Source organism: Neolamprologus multifasciatus, chromosome 17, assembly GCF_963576455.1.
Source record: "Neolamprologus multifasciatus chromosome 17, fNeoMul1.2, whole genome shotgun sequence".
Lineage (NCBI taxonomy): Eukaryota > Metazoa > Chordata > Actinopteri > Cichliformes > Cichlidae > Neolamprologus > Neolamprologus multifasciatus.
In genome coordinates this window covers 27,595,541-27,613,269 of record NC_140455.1, presented here as the reverse complement: position 1 = coordinate 27,613,269, position 17,729 = coordinate 27,595,541, and the positions used below count along the sequence as shown (strand labels likewise).

The 17,729-nt window shown below is 40.1% G+C and overlaps 1 protein-coding gene and 1 long non-coding RNA gene across 7 annotated transcripts in view; both read right to left on the bottom strand.

Moving 5' to 3' along the window:
• Window positions 1–17,729, bottom strand: part of chchd3a (coiled-coil-helix-coiled-coil-helix domain containing 3a) — an 82,151-nt gene that overhangs the window by 41,684 nt on the left and 22,738 nt on the right. The gene's annotated exons all lie outside the window — the stretch shown is intronic.
• LOC146499546 (uncharacterized) lies at window positions 4,385–17,726 on the bottom strand. The gene is made up of 2 exons (XR_014870136.1): window positions 9,590–17,726; window positions 4,385–9,471 (listed from the first exon to the last, which is right to left on the bottom strand). It is a non-coding gene; the product is annotated as an uncharacterized LOC146499546 (long non-coding RNA).

Here is a 17,729-nt window from a genome sequence, read left to right as displayed (position 1 = left end):
GCTGGGACACAAGGACACCCAAAAATAAACTTGACAGCATGGCTGTCCTGTCACGCCAATAAGGTCCCACTCCAGTCACCTATTCTTGGGAATTTGTTTTCACGAAGCTAGGGTCAAAAGTAGTGGCAGTATTATTTACTTTTCACATAGTTTTTCCCTTTTTCCTAGATATGACGAGTGAGGAATGCTTAATATTGTGGAAATTCTAAAAAGTACTCAGCATGCCAACAGTGACAGCACATCCTGCTCTCTAGAATGTCACTGTGGCAGCATGGCAGACTCAACAATAAATAATTACTAGTAGGCCGTGACACTGTGTTTTGGGGTATTAGTTGTTTGCGCTATGCTTTTGTGACTACGTATAACCAATGGTGTAGTTAATATGAGAAGCAGATGTGTTCTATACTGTAATCCAACTAAAAAAGTTCTACAAAACCACATGAAAATGTGCAAATGTATGTGATGCAACCTGTTTGTGACAGATCATTGTTTTGTAAATTATCTGGATAACTGCAATTAAAATATCGTTAAAATTATTCATTATAATTTCATAGGAAGGCACCTCTCCAATCTCCTCAACATTTAAAAAAAATGTACCTTTTGCTTGCTTTGTCTGTGTTCTGTTGTGTTTTAGCAGCAATGCTACATAATCCCTTGTTTGAAAGTATTAGTAACATAGTAAGAGAATCACCAATACTGTAGATCTCTATTCCATGGTACTGCATAATGGTCAGTTATTAGAATCAAATGAAAGTCTAAGAAAGTCTAGTATGGTATTGTACACAACATGAGCAGTGGTAGATTTAGATTCTTGTGGGAATGCACCATGAAAGGAGGCACGTTTTCCTAAATTATTAAGAGTTATTAAATTGAATGTTTAGATTTCAATAGTAAAATAACAACAATAAGACAACTGCTAAGGTTTTTCCCTTGCAAAGATTTTATTTTCTGGGTACTTTAAATGAACAATAAATCAAGTGCCTCATCTTGGACTGCAAACAGTTGCGGACAGAAGATCTGCTTTGCAAGCAGTTCTCTACATCCTACAAGTTTAAGCTAAAGTGGCCGATCAGTTCACAGCAGATCTCCAGAGCAAGACAGGGACTATCACCACCAGCTGCAGTCCAAGATGATGCCACCGGAGCACATCTGACTATGAGACAAGTCAGCTCAGGAAGGAGCACAGCGAAAGCAACCCGGCCATCAAATAAACAACAATAAGCAACAGTTCAAATTGAGAGAAGGACTACCATTCAGATGGCAATGTTTTCTAACAGAGTAAAAATAAATAAATTAAATCACTCGAGTAGACTAAACTACACAACAATAAACGAAACTACTGGCAATGAGTTGTATTCGGGTACTTCATTGTGCTGATACTATTGTCCAGCTTTAGAAACTTGGTAATTCAATTTGTCTTCATGGATACCATCTTCATGGAAGACAAGTGCCACAGGCTACAGAAAGAATTCCTCTCCCTGGGGATCTCTTAGCACAGTGAGTAATGACACCAAGGGTCAAAGGACTGACCTGCTCAGGACAGGGACTGAGGGGCTCGGACAGGAACCAAAGGCCAAGATGTGTAGGTGGTGAGCGTGGGTGTCTCAATGTTTGTGCATGTGTCTAAACTGTTGACTAAGGACACATTACAATGAACTGTCCTCAGAGTCTGATGTTTACTGGCAAGGGTCACCAAAGGGTTTGATCTTATGCAGCTGGCTTTAATAGTAACCCAGTTAAACATTTACATCCCTTTTTACAATCCTTGCACATTTATATGTTTAAAAAGGGGTTTAAGGTAAACAGCTTAGAAAAAAATTGGAGTTTTAGGCCTCCAAAGATTGAAATTCTGGTACAACTGTGAAACTACACTTCCAGACACTTTAAGCCCCTCAGCCTTTGTTGGAGACACCACCTCCTCCACTTCACTGCCAGCACCTCCACTAAGGGACAGCAACAACATCTGCTAGCCCAAGATTGATTAATTGGCTGATCAGGCACCTGGGGTGTAAAGTGATTGATTGATCATCTTGGGGTTGGAGTTGCCTTTATCTACAGCCCTGGGGATAGAACCTCTGGAGGTCCCCAGTCATCTGTCATGTCCAACACAGAGGGGAAGATGAGGAAAAGATGAAGAGTTGTGAGTTCATTACCAAGACATGGGGGGCATGTATGGAGTAAGTCTCGGCCTACATGGGAAAAGGGGGCATGCCTAGAGAACAATCAGACATGGGGACAGAGCGAGGATGAAAGGGAGGGAGAAAAAGCTCTGTTGCTTTCACAAAGATGATAAATAAAGATACACAAAGGCAAAAGGGAAAGGAGTGTGGGCGGGATAAGAACAAAAACATTACAACATGGACATAAAAGATAACCCAGCTAATCAATGAATGATCATTTAAGTCCTATACGAAGAAAAAAGACACTGAAATTAGATTATAGTTCTATAATTGGTGTGAACCTGAATCTGCTAACTGTTTGTCAGAATGCTAGTATGTGTCAGACATATTCACCAGAAAATGTCTTTACTTGTCGACAGAGGACACACTGAATGACCTGAAAGTGGAAAGAGCCACATTGCCTTTGGACAACAGATGTCCCGAGGGAACCAAAGTTAATGAGAGAGAGAGAGAGGTGGTGGTGGAGAGACAAGAGGCAGAACAACCTAGCAAAAGGAGGTGAGAGGAATGTAGAAGAGAAGACGATAGGGGAAGGCATGCAGGGGAGAGAGAAAAAAAGACAGCCTCAGGGTGTGTTGCTGACATTAGACCTTATGGACAACTCGAGCAGCATGCATCTAGTGTGTCTGTGTGCATACGCCTGCAGCATGTGAATCCTCACCTGGATCAGTGTTCATATTTGACAGCATCGCAGTGTGAAGTGCCTGAAGACTTGCATGACAGTGGGCATACTGTGTATAGTGGAGTGTGTGCTGAGGCTTTGCATTAATGCATATTTATTTCACGCAGCCGCAGGTGGTCTTTCCAGGCCCAACGAAGCTGGGAGGGGGCCACAGTCCACCTTGAGCTTAAGCCTATCAAAGCCTTGTCAGCAGATTCAGGGTCACCTCGAAACCAATAACCTCTTTACACATGTCTTTTCCACTTTCTTTGATGCCCTGCTTAATAACAGTTAGGTGTTGCAAAAAATAAAAGTGACTGACATGGAAATTAAATTTTGACAATGATGTTACTTAAATGGCAGGTTAGCCGGGTCCTTCATCAACACTCTTTTATCCTATTCTCCCAAAGTAATCCATCCATCCATCCATCTTCTTCCGCTTTATCCGGGGCCTCCTCCCGGTGGGACATGCCCGGAACACCTCACCCAGGAGGCGCCCAGGAGTCATTCTTGTCAGATGCCCGAACCACCTCCGCTGGCTCCTTTCGATGTTGAGGAGCAGCGGCTCTACTCTGAGCCCCTCCCAGATGGCTGAACTTCTCACCCTATCTCTAAGGGAGAGGCCAGCCACCCTTCGGAGGAAGCTCATTTCCGCTGCTTGTATCCGCGATCTCATTCTTTCGGTCACTACCCACAGCTTGTGGCCATAGGTGAGGGTAGGGATGTAGATCGACCAGTAAATTGAGAGCTTCGCTTTTACACTCAGCTCCCTCTTCACCACGACGGACCAGTGCAGCGTCCGCATCACCAATCCGTCTGTCGATCTCCAGCTCCCTTCTCCTATCACTTGCGAACAAGACCCCGAGATACTTGAACTCCTCCACTTGGGCAGGAACTCATCCCCGACCCGGAGTGGGCACTCCACCCTTTTTCAGCTGAGAACCACATCATCCACGAAAAGCAGAGATGAGATTCTGAGGCCACCGAGGCCATTGTGTATATTTTCAGTTTTTGTGTTTTTATCTGTTGTACAGTGTCCTTGGGTGCTTTGAAAGGCGCTATTTTTAAATAAAATGTATTATTATTATTATTATTATTATTACCGAAGTCCATGGGGCCTGGAGCCCGAAAAGGGGACATGGGCCCATCCTCCCGCAGGTCCACCACCCGCAGGAGGCGCCGTAGGGGTCGGGTGTATTGCGTGTCGGGCGGCAGCCAGGACGGAGGCCCTGGCGGACTGATCCCCGGCTACCAAGACTGGCAAAGTAATCCATGCTTCCTGATATATATTTCTACGCTGTTTCTACTAGACTTCGGTGCAAAGTTTAAACTTTATATAGTTTTAAGTGCTGCTTTGGATTGGTTTGTATCCTAATTGGCTTTTGTAACCTTATTTCAAAAGCTGCTTCAAAAGCCGCTTTATAAATCAATATCTGTTGCTCTATTGTCTGCTCTTTTCATGCACTTCTGTTTATTCCACTCATCCACCATTCTCTCCCTGCTTCTACATCTCATCCAGATTTTTTTGCTGTGCGCTGCCTCCGTGACTCCCCTCTGATTTTAGTTTCATCCATCTGTTTAGGTTCTTTTCCTCGTTCACTCAAAATCACTCCCTCTAGCACCATTAGCTGAGCTGACTGTTCACTTCCATAGAACCTTATTAATACCACTCTCCTGTCAGAGTCAAGAGGGAAAACACAAAGAAAGACAGAAAATGAAAGGGACAGGCTGCAAAGACAATACCTGTCATATTACACATCCAATATATCTAGTGGTCTCAGACATACACACGAACACTTTATCCAATTGAACTTGCATCGATATCTGGCCTGTTAATTAACAGCTAGGCCTTGTGAAACAAAACAAGAAACATAAAGAAACTATTGCAAAAATCAATAATATTACAAGATGCATAGTGCTTGTCAGTGTTTGTTTATAAATACAATATTCATAATTACTTTGAGCAAATAAGGGCTGAGCAAGCATGCACACAGGCCAATTCAGTTAATGCAGAGACATACAGGTTGTAAGGATTTTTTTATTCTGTGACCAGTCAAGTGGTTCAAGAGCAAGTATGATTTTAGGCTACTGACACTCCCATCAGTAATATGTATATATGATGGCCTATATACGGAGCCTGTGATTTTAGTTTGATTAGTAGTAGTTTCTGTACAAAGCACAATAAGGATACAATTGTAAAATGTTAATAAAATAAAGTATCTTCACACCACACATGGTCTCAGTTTTCATCCCTCTGCTGCCGATGTGAATTAACTCCTTGCAAATAACAGTTATACAGGGAATGGTTTCTGTTTTAGGTAAAAGCTCTGTTTACAAGACTTAAGCAAGTTTTTTGCATATGCACAATTTAGTTTCAGCTATTTCAGTATAATTAAAACAATATCACCTTGACAGGCGCTGTGTTTATGTAAAACATACTGTGTGTAAAGCTGAAAATATCTACTTAAACAGATTTACATGCGCTGAACAGGTGGTTTGATAAATTACTCTTAATATATCGTTTTTTGCTAAAGCAATGACTACACTTACTCTGTCAGCTGCACAGTAACAACTCTAGAAAACTGTTTTCATTCACTTCACCTGGGTTCATGGTCTCCGCTGCCTCTTTCCTATCCACTATGTGTGTGTAATGTAAAGAGACTACAGCTTAACTGCTATTATGAGATCATAATGCCGTAGATAAAATTAAGCACAGAAGCGTCTTGATGCATTCTCAATCATCCAGGTAAGTAAATCTCCAAAAGTTGATTCTGTTCATCTGGACGTAGCGTTTTGTGGGAGAAAAGTTTCGTCACTCATCCAAGTGACTTCTTCAGTCTCAGCTGACTGCAGGTTTCCCCAAATTTTATAAACAGGACATTTCCATAATGACTGAAACCAGCCCACTGAAGGAACAATGGGCTGGGAGGTCAGTTCCTTAATCTTAATTATGCAAATTCTCATGACCATTGATCAACAACCACTGACCAAAACCCACTGATCAATGGTCATGAGTACCATTCACAGAGAGTTGGGGAATGGCTGCAATCACAGCATTGTAAGATGGCGAAAGATGTACCCTTAGGCCCCCTCCTCGATTCAGAGATGGTCTTTCCCTTTTCACGTAAATGGCCTCCTTGACTCCGCGCTCAAACCAGCGTTCCTCCCTGTCCACGATGTGTACATCCTCATCACTGAAAGAGTGTCCACTGGCATGTAGGTGTAAATAGACCGCAGAGTCCTGGCCTGACGAAGTAGCTCTTCTGTGTTGTGCCATCTGCTTCGCCAGAGGTTGTTTGGTTTCCCTGATGTATAAATCCTGGCAATCCTCCTGGCACTTAACAGCGTACACTATGTTACTCTGTTTGTGTCGGGGGACCCGATCCTTGGGGTGGACCAATTTTTGGCGCAGCGTGTTTTGGGGTTTGAAAGCCACAGAGACCCGGTGTTTAGAAAAAATGTGTCTCAACTGCTCCGATACTCCTGACACGTATGGGATCACTACAGGTTTTCGCTTGGGCAGCGGTTGTCCTTCTCTCCTGGATCAGCTGGAGCTTTCTTTAGGTGCCTTTTTTTCAGCTTTGACAAAAGTCCAGTTGGGATAACCACATTTACTCAGGGCCTTCTTGATGTGCTGTTCTTCTGCCTCCCTGGCCGCTGTGTCTGTGGGGCTGATGTTCGCTCTGTGTTGTAGCGTCCTAATGACACCCAGTTTGTGCTCCAGTGGATGATCAGAGTCAAACCTTAAATACTGATCCGTATGTGTAGGTTTACGGTACACGTCAGCTTTTAGATGTCCCCCATTACTGATGGAAATCTCACAGTCTAAGAAGGCTAACCTGCCACCTTTCATATCCTCTCTAAGCACAGAAGCGTGAAAAAACACATGTGCCTTGCGCCTAACAATGATATGATTAACCCCTTGGTTTGAAATGTTTAGGGCAGTGCTGTTATTTAATGATGAGATATGAGGAAAGCTTGTGGTATGAGAAGACCCACCACTATGAAAAACTGCTTAAAACAAATGAGGATGCATGCTTAAATATATACACTGAATAGTGAATCTGAGACACTAGATTGACTCTACAAGCTCTGAAGTCAGAAATAGACTTTCCTGACACTAGTACCCATCCATCAATCGAAGTGCTGGACACTTGCGGTGCCAATTAGCCGACAGGGTGAGTGCCTGGTGCAGAGTGCCAGCCAGAAGCCCTGCCAATTAAAGTCTAACCTCCCGTCTAACCCTAATACTAGCACAGTGTGTGGGCACCCCACCCTGGGCAAGGGTGAAGTACTGCAGCTAATATGTAAAGGACAGCTACGTGGACATCCTCTAAAGATGATATGGAGAAAGCATAACAAAGATGGGAATGTAAAACGTTGAGACAGAAAAAGAAAAGAAGAAAGGGCAATGTGCAGTGCAATGTCAATAAAAAAGTATTAAAAATACACTAACAGTGTTAACACAATTATTACAGTACACAAAGGCTGAGAAAAACAACTAACACTGATGCAAACATAAAATATTCTCAACCTCAGACACTGAAATGTTCGTAAATTTGATATAAAGGTGGCAATTTTCCTTTTATGGTGAGGAGCGTATTTTCAAATAAGTCTCTTTTTTGTCGATTGTACATAACAGGAAATATTTTTCTTGTCGACTTAAAAATATAAGGAGATATTCAGAGGTGATACAATTTGGAATCATTGACATTAAAGTGATATTATGTACAAGCACAGGGGTGTACTTGCTTCTTTGTATCCACAGTGACTGATAGATGTCTCCACTAGGCTCTTGAATCTTTGTGTTTGGTTAATGAAGCTGTAATGGTAGCTCCCCCCTCTGGGCCAATAAGAGAAATAATTCACTTCTTTAACATGAGGTTTGTACAAATTAACACAGTAGTGCAATAGGTACATAACCATTATGACCACTGTGCTAAACATTATCTGCCATTTTCAAGATTTACTTTTTAAGAATTAGAGAAAATGTAATGTAAATATCAAACTTGTGTCTCTACCCAACCATCTTATTCCTTCTGTCAAACTCCACTGAGAAAAGTACACTGTGTTCTGACAAAATACTCTGCAGTAAAGTAAAAATAATACCACATTAGATTGCTGCATAAATATCGACAAACTTAAATATCCAAAAACAATTAATTGAATAGAGGTGGTTTAATGTCATTATGATGCCAATAATAATGTAACCTTTTGTAAGCAGTCTTGTTTGGACTTCAATCTTCTGGTGGTCAGGTGTGTTTAATGTACTAGGCTTGGGTATACCTTTAACCTATGATCACTTGGCACAACAAGCTAACTACTTCCTTAAATTGACAACTTCAAATTTCCAAACTTTAGAATAATTCAACTGTTAATTCTCTTAAATCCAGCTATGTCAAGGCTGACAGGTGTTATTCTTTATAAAATCTCAGGAGTATAATCAAAGATTGGGTGGAATTTGTCCTTGGTGTTCTGAGCAAATTCAAAACAGTGTGCCACTACCTGTTTATCTCATTCAAAAGAAAAAGACACAAGAAACCCCCCACCCCCCGCCCCCACCCAATATTCTTCATACTCTGTGATGTGGAAGTTTAGAGAAAATAAATGGTTTTTTTTAAAACTATTTCTTTAAATACCACCAACAGGCACCAATTCAAAACCCAGCAAGTCTCCTTTAATACCTGGGAAATTAAATTGTCAGCCCATTATCAGCCAGGTCCAGTCGTCTGTATCTAAAATGCAGCAGCACGCAACTGAAGTACACAAGAGTCTCTAAAAAGAGCAGGACATTTACCGGAGACTGCAGTTTTGCGAGGGGTGGAAAAGAGAGGACTACCAGAGCAAACACAGATTGGTGGTGGGGGCTAGTTGCATTAAAAATGTTAAGCTTTACCCAAAGTCATTTTCAAGCCAGCCAAGCATCAAATGGAACACAGTTTAAGGAAAGAGTAGGTACTGATTTTCTCTGAGGTCTGACAGCTTGGACATGGTGTGTGTCTGTATGTGTGTAGTGAGCAAACAAATATTCTTAGTATGCTGCATTATCCCTTGCTGTGAAAGCAGAGGTAGTGGAAAGAAATCATGGAACATCGCATTACCGGCTGGAATGTGTATATCTGAGTGTTTGTGTGTGTGTACGAAAGACAGAGATAAAGATGGAAACAGAAGGAGTGACAAAAGACTGATAAACAGCTACAGGGCTGATGGGTGGGATGAGGCTCTGAACAGAATATCTGCACATGTTGCAAATTCTCTCTCATCTACATATCTGGTGTTTTCTTTTACTGCACATGCAGCTGTAAGCAAAGGTGACAATAACTTGCATGACATACGACCAGGCTGTACCTACGTCTAAGTTCAGTCAGGAACACTAGTTAACACCAGATTGTTATTTTCATCTGTGGTAAATTTATATCTGCCAGCATCGCTCCATTTTGTCTCCCACCCTTCCACGTTCACACAGTACAAGGAAATATCAAGGCATTGTGAGCACACCTCCTGGCCTGTATACACACAGAGGCAGAGGCAGAGGGAGAGAGCCCCAGCAAGACCCCAGAACAGCAGAAAACAGCATTTATTAAGGCAGTAACAGAATCAGGTGTGTTGTAAAGCTTCTTGCAGATGAGTCTGTGAAGGTTCTCAGTCATCCAGGTCATTGTAGTCAAAGGAGCTTGCAAAGAAAAGCGTCAAGCAACTTAAAGAAGTCCAGACGCTTTTCTTTGCAAGCTCCTTTGACTACAATTACAACTACTATGGGCAAAGTAAAGCAGCTTTAAATGGCTATATGGGATTAGGCATGTCTAGAAACTATCTACTGAGCCATCATTAATACTACAGTTCATTTATTAAATCTTACTGACAATACTGAATGTTTGTTAACAATGTATATAATCATTTGTGATTTGAGAACTTTAAAAATGTGAATTGCATGAGAGTCTCTTCAATTATACACATGATATACCCATTTTTAAATACTATTACCGATATAGGATTTTTAGAACCTATATTGGGAATCCAAAAATACAATATTATGAAATATTGACTGATATGTTTCTTTTTTGGTAAGAGCCAGTAAAATCATCAGTGATATAGTTGATAAGCATGCAACTCAATAAGAGTCTTCATTTTTGCTTGTTTGTTCATTTGTTATCCTTCAGCTAAAGCTAATGCAATCCTGCAGGAGATTTAAGGTTAGGGTTTCCAGCTTTGTGCTACAGGTCATCGGGGTGGAATAAAAAGTAAAACAAATGAAAAATTTGAGTGTTTTGGACCAGTTTGATTACAGCAGACAAAACATTACCCCACCCAAACAACTGTTTAAAGCTTGAAAAGATTGATGACTCTTGCTTTGATTGAAAAGCCTGCCTTAGGGTTAGAGTCTGTGCCTTAGTGAGACGCTATGACCAAGTGATTGATAGACCACAAGACCGGTTTAGCTCTGCAGGGAGCAAAGTCGTTGAAAATCAAAAGAGGGGACAGCGAAGGTCTATGATTGTATTAAAACACAGATGCGTGGAGTGACAGATGGACGCACACTGTGAATAAGACTTCTATGACTCATTCAGGCCATGTCTGTGTAGATCTCTGCCAAAAGCACAGATCTGTCAGTAACTAAGGACACAATTATATTTATATTGATTTATATACTGGTCTTTTCTGTTTTCTCTTCAGCTGGTACCCACTAAAAAGGAGGACATATTACTCATTGTTAATGCCTTTTCAATTAAGCACTAATTGAACTGTTATCCAATTCAGGTTTATGGTTAAGCTATCTCTACTACATTAAGCTCATAATCACAGTTCTTCCACATTAATATGTCAAGTGAACGCATGATGAGAAGAAACTGCATTCATTAGGTTACCCAGCAAGTGCGAGTTAAAACAATAAGTGTTGTGATTTAGCTTTTCAGTGTGAATCATGAGGCTTTGTCAATTACCTACAGCCAGTTTTATCTCCAATCTTAAATATTTGTTCTCCTTTGGACAAGCAACCGTAAATTAAGTGAATAAGAGCATTATGAGTATAACTAAGCATAATACTGAATTATCTCAACAGTAATTACGTCTGATCGTTTACTGTTTATTAAAGAAAACACCAAGTCCACACAGGAACAGATTTTATCAACACATTTCCAGTGTTCCCCCTTCCTGTGTCGTGTCTCCCCCAGAGTGGCAGAACACGTGTGATCGCTGACAGTGAACATGTTCCCCTCCGACAACAGAACCCCAGAAACCCAGCAGTGTCGATGACAACGCACACCCCTGCCTACACTACTGTGAAGTTTCAATTACCGGTAGACTTGCTGCCTGACTGCTGCCAGTCACCCTGACGGGGACGGGAAAGACAAGCAATCCCACCAGGGTGCTGCAGAGTATCCTGGTTACCTTCGTTATTTATCATAAAATACAGCTGGTTGCATCCAATGTCATGTTTAGACACACATAATAGTTTTTTGCAGACAAGCGGTCATACAACAACATTTTTTTTCCCCGCTGGATTGAAAATGCAACGTTCAAATAAAGTAAAAGCAGTAAAAGAAGAACAAAAACAGCAGATGGAAATGAAAAGAATAATTAAATGCTAAAAACAATGGTAATTGTTCATGCTTTCCTTAAAAGATTCCCAAAATAAATTGGGATTTATTTTTCTTAATCTTGTTTCCCTTGGTATATAAATAACAACAGTGAATTATAAATCAATTACTGGAAGTCAGGATCCAGACCAAATAAAGCTAAATCTAAATCAATAAAACCTAAAATGAAACCAAACCTTAGTCTAACCCAATGTCTTGGGGCAAATCTCCAGAAGAGGTGTCTCTGTAATTGGTGCAGCAATGGTTGTGAAGGTTATGGCTATTATAAGTGAGCATGGGGAGGCATAACTGCTCACAACACCGCTCTCATTGTGTGTGAAGTAGAAGAGGGAATGTATGGTGTTCTGCTGCTCACCGTGACCTGTATCTTAATGAGGGGGACAAATCAATACTATGCTGGACAAAGAGCTACTGCTGCCATAGACAAAGGGTTTTTCAGTGGCAGCAAACATGGGAGCAGGGTTCAGGTCAGCTTACATCTAAATGAAACATTTTGAAATTCATTTTAAGCATAAACACATCTTTTTCTGGCTTAATATTAAAGTCAGATTATTCTTTAAGTTTACGATCGCATGCTGTTGTGACTTTCTTTGCTCAAGTTCTTCTCTTCTATCGTCATGTTTTCTTCTTCTTTCTTCCTCCCATATTAAATCAACAAAGAATAAAAAGACTTCTGCCGTCGGACAGCTAGATTGATTGATGACAGATGCAATGTTTACTCATGTAGTCGACGCTCTCAACTATTTCACTTTCTACAATGCTGAAAAAAAGTACACCCTCATTTCTCTTGACACCAGATGTGCCAGTGGGCTAAAATAAATCCAGCAGTTTTCAAAACATTCTTACTTGTACTGATAACTTTCAACAACAAGTCAATTTTTTTTCTGGGAACACAGCAGAATGGTATCTATAACTCACTCTGAACATATTCAGTCAACACTAGACTTAAAGCCAATACACGAATCATATATACTGTACATGTCAAATGGCTGTGCAAACGACTTACAAAATCAAAATTAACAGTCAATTCAGTAACAAAGCACTTTTTGTGGAATGAGGATAAATCAAGAAGATAAATAGTGTATAAAAGCCAATATGAGGGGGATTCAAAACTCAGGAACCACTAAAACAAATGAATAAAGCCTAAAAGTTAATAGGGTTGTCACTAAGGATGTCAACAAAACTGATACTTCCAGTATCTTCGATGGCAAAATTCTGAAAATGTGACAACTGGATAATTGCAAATAGCTAAACGAGCTTTACTGATCTCCTGAAAATCAAGTCAAAGTGTCAACTTTTTTAGAACCCTACAAGGCAATAAATGTAAATTTAATTCGATGGGTAATCTGTGCAGAGTTGCTCAAATGGATGATCTGAAGAGTAGTTAAAAACAATATATTTGAGAAAAAAATTAAACGATTCAATACACTTATTTGCTGACATTTTAAATTGACCATCTTAGCTAGAGATGGCACGATACCACTTTTTTATGTCCGATACCAATACCGATATCATAAATTTGGATATCTGCCGATAGCGATGTGAATCCGATATAATGTGTTTTGTAATCAATAAAACTGTTTTTTTTTTTAAATATCTTGCTGCATTTTGTATAAGTTCATACTCAAGTTTAAATAAATAACAACACTAAAGCTATTCTGTTATACCTGTATGTAAAAAATATACTGCGCCCAAAATATTTCATAGTTCAGCAATACTGATCAATCTAATAAACTTAAACCTACTTCATCCTCCCTATTCTGGTATTTTAAAGAGTACTTAGCAGAAATATTAAGCAACCTGACTAATAGGGTTACAAACTCTCAGCAAAAAAACCCTCCACCTCAAGATGCTTAATCAATGTAATCAACTTTAATTTGATGCAGGGTGAAAGAAAATGCACAAAAATCAATTATTTTTCAAGAATAACTAAATAGATTCAACATCTTTCTTCTACAGAATTGCAGACTGCACAGATGGTACCTTCCCAAAGGAAAAAGTACTATAGCTTACTAGGGTATATTAGACTTAACAGTTACTATATACAGTAATGGACTTCTATACATTTTACATCAGATTAAAACTTTGGGTGTAAGATTCAGACAATTATTTATTAATAGCTAGATATTTTAAATGAGAATAAGAAAGAAAAGTATGTCTTTGTGCCCCCTTTTCCCTGTTCATGCCCTATATATATATATATATATATATTTCTTTCTTTTTAATTCGCGTTAAATAGTAATGTGGATGTTAAGTAGGTTTCATGTTTATACCCCCCACCCCCACCCCCACCCCGCTAAACTTTGCTAGATCCGCCCCTGCACAGTTACCAGCCGTCAGCTACGTAGAAAAGGATCCTGGTGTACAAAGTAATATTAAATAAATTCTAACAACAGCTTATCAAGCTTAAACGTGCTGCTGGTTTCCTTTTCCTGGTACAAAGTGGGCCAAAAACAAAGAAGAGAGATGGACTCACAACAGAAAAGCCGATCAGCTGATCATTAAGCAGTTTCACGATTGAAGTAGCAGCAGGAAGGTGAGGGACAGAGAGAAGAGGCAGTCGCTCCATATATCGGTTGTTAAGCTTAACGTGGGAATGCTTTACAAACTTTCAGAGATGAACTTACACACTTGCTTTACTTCTCTCTGGGATAACTTTCTTGGAGATGAAATGCCGGTTTGGTAATGAGGCTCCAAATACACACAGCCACTCTATCACGTGATGCATACTGCTCCAACGTGCTACGGTTATGAGCCGAGTTCCGCCGTGTCTCAAGTTTTGTGAGGTGTTTTCTTTTTATATTTAATAGCTCGGATTACATTTTTTATTTCTCGCCGATATCCGATCCAGTAATTTAGGTCAGTATCGGACCGATACCGATACGTAATATCGGATCAGTCCATCTCTAATCTTAGCATTTGATTTTTCTTTTGTTAACAAAAAAATATGTCACACAAAGACATCGATGAGCTTAAAGACAGACAGACAGGGGATGGACCCAACGCAACACAACTTGTTTAACGTTTCATCAAAGGTGAGCTCGCTGTGGGTAGTAGACAATCCCGGAGTTTGACAAACACGGAGTAAAATGACAATGGGTGGGAGACGTCTTGGGCGAGAGGCTGTCTTTTAAAATGCAAAAGTCCATTTCCAGTTGAAAAGAACATTGGCTGCGTGCAAGCGTCTGACTTGACAATTACACGAGTGGTGCGAACGGCGCTGTGCCTCCACTGATAACCCGTCACATTCTATTAAAACTCCAGCACTCCAAAAGAATGCTCGAACGGAAGAAAATTATCACAGGCGCACACACATACACAATTTTAAAACAGTAAAACCTTCTGACGAAGATTCTTTAGCTGCATTATGTCTGCTTTAAAGGAAGGAGAGACAAACTGGAAGGGGAATAGCAACTATCAAGTGAATTTATGCAGAAAATATAGCTTACAAAGAACGGAACAAAGAGTGAAAACGACTGTGTGTACGCTCTGGCTGCTGCTGAATGCTAAGCTATTGCAGAGTTATCTATCTGTAGTTTCAAAGGCTCCTAACGGCCTTAGGTTAGCCTTGGGGCTACAAGCAATAACTTCACAGCTTTAAGGAAAAGTTCTCTTAAATGTAGGGAGTTATTACTTCAGGAAGATACGGGCAAAGATACGCACAAGGACTTTCCTCTGTGACAGTTCAGTAAGACGCACCAGCCCCTACGCTGCTGCTCCATATGTACAGTAAAAGGTGTTAACTTCTTGTCCTTCCTTTCCTTTAACTGCATCCTGCCTCTCATTTGTCCTGCCTTCCTCCCCATGAAAACAACAGAAATTAAATTACAGAAAACGTCTCCCATCTTCACCATCTCTCTCGCTCATCACCTTTATTTATTTTTTAACTTTCGATCTCAGCAGTTCCAAATGAAGGATCCCTCATACACTTGTCCCGCGGCTAGGAATCACGTCAACGCTTCTCTCGTCCTCTCTCTCTCTCTTTCTCAACAAAATGATTCATTTTTCTATTACGCCGATGAACGTGTGAAATGAGCTATATAATCAATAGCATAGGTTTGTAAACAGCAGACACACTCCAGGGAAAATGTGTTTTCTTTTTGAAAATAATACAATGCCTGTGTGTGTGTGTGGTAAAGGATGCTCATCTGACAATGTTTACAAGGGCAATTTGCAGGAAATAAAGACACAGGCAGCTCAAAATGAAGGTATATTTCATAACGGCAGCAGGATGAACAGGCCGAGATTTAAAAAGAGGACAACAATATCTACAGCAAAGAGCTGTTTACTTACTGTACTATGTTTAAAGTGTAAGCCGTGCTGTGACACCGTGCTATGAGTTTTTATAATGCAGAAAAAGCTTTGATATACACAGTGTTGAGAATGGGTAGAAAAGGAATATATTCTATGAATTGCTGCTCACGGTGATGCTCACAGCCTAACATTTGTCGCTGTACCACTTATGCTCTGCGTAACCGCCAAAAGGTTCACTTCAGAGTGCAAATGTGTGTGACAGAGCAGCAATGTGTGAAAATAAAATGGGACCCTTTTTTATGTACAACCGCAATTCCAAAATAGTTGGGACGCTGTGTGAAATGTAAATAAAAAGAAGATGTAATGATTTGTGAAAATGAACCCAGATTTTATTCGCAGTAGAACGCAGCAAACGTAACAAATGTTTAACCCGAGAAAAAAAAAACAGAAGGTAATTTTGAATTTGCAACACATTTCAAAAAAGGTGGGACAAGGCAAAGTTTACCAATCTGAAGCGTTCCCTCTTCTTTTAATAACACTTAGTAAACTGGGAACTCAGGAGACCAGCTGCTGGACTTTTGGGAGAGGGCTGTTGTCCCATTCTTGTCTAACAGAGGGTTCCAGCTGTTATTCTTTTCATGAGGGTTGGTGAAAGGTCTGGACTGCAGACAGTTCAACATCTAAATTCTTCTACTATAAAGCCATGCTGTAATAGATTAAGTATGTATCTTTGGAACTGTGATTTAAAAAAATCCTCTCCTCTGAAAATACAAGTCTAGGGCTGTTCGATATAACGATATATATGGGATGACAATATAAAAACGTCTATGTTTCATTTTAGCTATCGTTTGTTTCGTGGTGTCGCAAAATAAACTGTTTACGGTAATATTTTTTCATCGTTTTGATGGTCACTGTAGTGGCTATATTAATTTCTTAAAGTTCTTTCTTTCTCTTATATTTAATATAACCACACTACGGACGGACAAGCGCCTGTTTTTATGCGTTGTGGTTAGCAACAACGACGGTAACACCATCGCGTGTCCGCTTGTTTATGTTCCACAAACCTTTCACAATAAAGCTCAAGATCCTGTTGAGACTTTTCAAAATAAACTGAATCACGTGAAAGACCAGATTATTTACGGATGAGAAGTAAAAAAAAGAGCCGTCAGGTGCTAAAAAATAAACCCTAGACTCAAACGTTAAAACAGGCTTTTCCCCGCAGCACGCCGTGTAATAAATACTCACAAAGAAAACGGCGGCCGTTACAACTTATGTCTAAAAATGTATAGTTCCATGCATCCGTTAAAACACTCAACTCCAGCTAGATGACGCGCAGCTGGAAACACTTCCCGCAAGTCGAGCTGCCTGAGATTCACAGAATTTACAGAAAATGTTACATTTTTGTGATTTATATTGTTATCAGGACGATAGAATTCTTATATCGGGATATGAGATTTTGGTCATATCGCACAGCCCTATACAAGTCTATACAATTTCTTCTTTTTGAACTGTAGTGATGAGATACATGCACACACATCCCCATCCATCCATCAAACATGAATATTATTTTGGACAAGAATAAACTTCCTCTAACAACAGCTATAACCCAATCTGCCATGGGAAACACACCAAAGTGACACTTTGTGCATATCTCTGGAATGCACAAGGCGTCTTTAACAAAACAGCAGTTTGTTTGACACTGCACAACACTCCTGAGCCAGTTTCAGCTGACACTGTTCAAAAGGCAGGGCATGTCCTGTACAGCTAAGCAATCAGACATAAAGCTAACACAGCCATTAGTGGTCACATTCACACTTGCCTAACAGCAAATTAATCTAACCTATGTGTGTTTTCACAGTCAGAATGAACCTTAAGCACTCAGAGAGAGCACATGCAAACTCAAACAAAGAAAAGCTCTAGCCACCATGTTTTAACGGCAGTGTTGGTCATGGTGCAGATTTAGATTCATGTGCATTTTAAGATGCATGAAACTGTTAGCAAGATACAATGACATTGCCACATTCACAGCAACATATT